This window comes from Hyla sarda, chromosome 9, assembly GCF_029499605.1.
Source record: "Hyla sarda isolate aHylSar1 chromosome 9, aHylSar1.hap1, whole genome shotgun sequence".
Classification (NCBI taxonomy): Eukaryota; Metazoa; Chordata; class Amphibia; order Anura; family Hylidae; genus Hyla; species Hyla sarda.
The window spans coordinates 81,893,949-81,898,375 of NC_079197.1; positions in this window are offsets into that span (position 1 = coordinate 81,893,949).

Genomic DNA, 4,427 nt, shown 5'->3' on the forward strand with positions numbered 1-4,427 from the left:
GCTAAACCCGCGTTGGCGGGGAGCCGTCTGTCTCTGACGGCTGCTTAGCGCTCACTGAGACCATGCCGGCGTCTGTCGTCATATCCTGTTTCCGGCCGGCGCCGCGTCATTACGCAACGCCCTCTCTGACGACTACAGAGGGCGTTGCTGAATCTGACAGCGGCGTCCGTAGTAACGGAAGCAGTGTGTATTTAAAGGGCAATTCGCTTGTTTATAAATGAAGAAATAGTTAAAAGGGCCTGGCTAAGTGTTAATATGCACTACAGGGGATAAAGATATGATAATATGAATAGAGCAATTAATTAGGTAATGATTATTTTGCATATGATAAGAAGGTTTATGAGGAGAGGGGGGGAAAAGTAATCCATAAAAACGGGGGTGCAGCATGAGATACCCATTGCTTAGTGAGACAGGTACTGGGTCCCTAAAGGTAAGTTACGCTAAACCCACTCGTTCTCATTAAGGATATATACTTTCCCCACACTCCACATATAAGCAACCATATATATATAATATAATATATATAGTGTGTAAAAGAAATGCTCAATTTGGAGGAGATCTAAAAATAAATGCTATCACAGGGTCAGGACCCAAGGAGGACGACCATTTTCACTATGTTAATCTGAAAGGACCAGGTTATATAAAGAAACTAGTGGTTTCCTTAAATAGAAAGCTCTCCCACCCCCTATTTTTTGTTGGGGGGGATGCCCTAATAAATGGTGTTGGGGTAGTTGATGTGGCCCTGAGGAACCTGATCTGGCCCTGTTCTAGCTGTAGCCCCTATCCCTAGGCAGAATTGTCGCCCTTAAAAGGACGGTCCCGCTCTCGTACCTCCTACTTGGCCTAGTCAATATCCCTAGATAATTCTATCTTGGTGATGCTAACTCAAGAGGCTCACTAAGGCCTCCTCTAACTACCTAGCCATAATCACCAATTGGGGGGGGGGGGGGAGAGCAGTATTCATAGGAAACATGCATAACTGAGTTGGTCGTCCAGGCCTTCTGGGGCCATAGTTCCCAGTTCATAAATCCATCTACACTCTTTACGTAGCAACATCTGATCAAAGTTTCCTCCTCTTAAAGGTGGTTTTACTTTTTCAAGTCCAAAAAATTGTATGTTATATTGACAATCCCTGTGGCATTGGTTCATGTGACGGGCCAGAGAAGTATCACGATCATGTCTAACATCCCCCATATGCTCAAGAATACGTTTCTTGAATTCTCGGAAGGTCTTGCCTATGTATTTTTTAGAACAGGGACACACTGCCATGTAAATAATGAGGAGGAAACTTTGATCAGATGTTGCTACGTAAAGAGTGTAGATGGATTTATGAACTGGGAACTATGGCCCCAGAAGGCCTGAACGACCAACTCAGTTATGCATGTTTCCTATGAATACTGCTCTCCCCCCCCCCCCCAATTGGTGATTATGGCTAGGTAGTTAGAGGAGGCCTTAGTGAGCCTCTTGAGTTAGCATCACCAAGATAGAATTATCTAGGGATATTGACTAGGCCAAGTAGGAGGTACGAGAGCGGGACCGTCCTTTTAAGGGCGACAATTCTGCCTAGGGATAGGGGCTACAGCTAGAACAGGGCCAGATCAGGTTCCTCAGGGCCACATCAACTACCCCAACACCATTTATTAGGGCATCCCCCCCAACAAAAAATAGGGGGTGGGAGAGCTTTCTATTTAAGGAAACCACTAGTTTCTTTATATAACCTGGTCCTTTCAGATTAACATAGTGAAAATGGTCGTCCTCCTTGGGTCCTGACCCTCTGATAGCATTTCTTTTTAGATCTCCTCCAAATTGAGCATTTCTTTTACACACTATATATATTATATTATATATATGGTTGCTTATATGTGGAGTGTGGGGAAAGTATATATCCTTAATGAGAACGAGTGGGTTTAGCGTAACTTACCTTTAGGGACCCAGTACCTGTCTCACTAAGCAATGGGTATCTCATGCTGCACCCCCGTTTTTATGGATTACTTTTCCCCCCCTCTCCTCATAAACCTTCTTATCATATGCAAAATAATCATTACCTAATTAATTGCTCTATTCATATTATCATATCTTTATCCCCTGTAGTGCATATTAACACTTAGCCAGGCCCTTTTAACTATATCTTCATTTATAAACAAGCGAATTGCCCTTTAAATACACACTGCTTCCGTTACTACGGACGCCGCTGTCAGATTCAGCAACGCCCTCTGTAGTCGTCAGAGAGGGCGTTGCGTAATGACGCGGCGCCGGCCGGAAACAGGATATGACGACAGACGCCGGCATGGTCTCAGTGAGCGCTAAGCAGCCGTCAGAGACAGACGGCTCCCCGCCAACGCGGGTTTAGCGCGCTCATCTGAGAACCATAAACCGGACGTGTGGCTACAGGAGTGTGAGTATGATAGCTGGTGCGATGCGCACTGTTTGTATTGCAGGTACTAGCATCTCCCATATTGATTGGGACCCTGTATCTTTATTATAGGTATCCGGGCAAACACTTGGAAACTGTGAATATGTGTCTTTTCTCTAGGTATTTATATTGATACTATAAATGGCCAGTAACTATGGAATTCGGATGGCACATTGAAACCTTTTTCTATGTTTATGTTTTACTTACAGGTTGCCCTGAAGGATGATTTTACCTCCTGTTATGATAGCCACACGATGGCAATAGGGATATACACTATGTATCGGGTGTTTCCCTATTGGTTGAGCTAAAATAATTAAGGGATATACACTATGTATCGGGTGTTTCCCTATGAATCAAACTATACCGTTTGTTTTATACTCTATTGATATTCTGTTATATAGCAGTATTACTATCTATTGCATATTGTATACATTTCCCCTGAGGAAGCCACGTAGTGGCAGAAACGCGTTGAGTGACATTTGGCAATAGTTATGCTTCTCCTTGATTGTAAATCCACATAACATGTGGTAACTGCTTTCTGTGTTGCTTTGTAATTTGGGCACTTATTCTTTATCACAAGGTGTGGTGCATTTTAGAGTACTATATTAAAAGTTATGTTTTATAAGGTTTTTCCCTCGCTCAGCATCGAGAATTAGGTATTTCGAGTTGATTTTTGATAAAAAAGTTATATGGGTCAGAAGATGACAATTTTAAACATATAAATTTTTCTGCATGTAGTTATGATTTTTTACAGAAGTACAACAAAATCAAACCTATATAAGTTGGGGTTCATTTTAATCGTATGGACCTGCAGAATAAAGATAAGGTTTAATTTTTACCAAAAAATGTACTGCGTAGAAACGGAAGCTCCCAAAATTTACAAAATGGTGCTTTTTCTTCAATTTCGTCGCACAATTATTTTTTTTCCGTTTCGCCATAGATTTTTGGGTAAAATGACTGATGTCTCTGCAAAGTAGAATTGGTGTCGCAAAAAAATAAGCCATCATATGGATTTTTAGGTGCAAAATTAAAAGGGTTATGATTATTAAAAGGTGAGGAGGAAAAAAATGAAAGTGTAAAAACGGAAAAACCCGTGGTCCTTAAGGGGTTAAAATGACATTGTCCTAAAACTAAACACATAAATGAAATTAGTTATCTTGATAGATCAATTTTATTTATAAAAAAAATTAAATGGTGACACATTCCCTCTGTACGCCCTGGACGTTTCCGTTCACTGCTGGTAACTGGCAGTGAACAGAACAGGATGCCTGTTGAAATCATTCAGCAGGCATCTCGAGCAAACCCCAGGGGTCCTGACAATTCAGATCGGCGATTAGCGGTGATTCCGGGTCAATCGGATCTCTGGTGACCCAGAAAAAAAGGGTGAAAGGTGCTGTCCGAGACAGCACCTATCACCTTTTACCAGCAGGAGTGAGGTGGCACGGGTGCCATCTCACGATCATGTGATCGGTTGGTCGGGACGACCAACCAATCACTATCCTGCTGGGCGGTGATCAGGGCGTGATCACAGGTGTTCGGGCGGCGATCGGGGCCTTCCTTACCTGTCCAGAGGCAGGCGGAGGCAGCAGGATACAGCAGGGTGGCGGAGGCAGCAGGATATAGCAGGAGGTGAGGCCTGTTCACCTCCTACTGTTGCTTAGCAACAACTCCCAGCATGCATAGCCAAAGGGAATCCTGGGAGTTGTGGTTATGCAACAGCTGGAGGCACAACTACAACTCCCAGCATGCCCTTTGGCTGTCTGTGCATGCTGGTAGTTATAGTTATGCAACAGCTGGAGGCACATTTTTTTTTTCAATGAAAAAGTGTGCCTCCAGCTGTTGCATAACTACAACTCCCAGCATGCACGGACAGCCAAAGGGCATGCTGGGAGTTGCAGTAGTGTGCCTCCAGCTGTTGCATAAATACAACTGCCAGCATCCCCTTTGGCTGTCAGTGCATGCTTATAGTTGTAGCTATGCAACAGCTGAAGGCACACTGGTTGCAAAACACTGA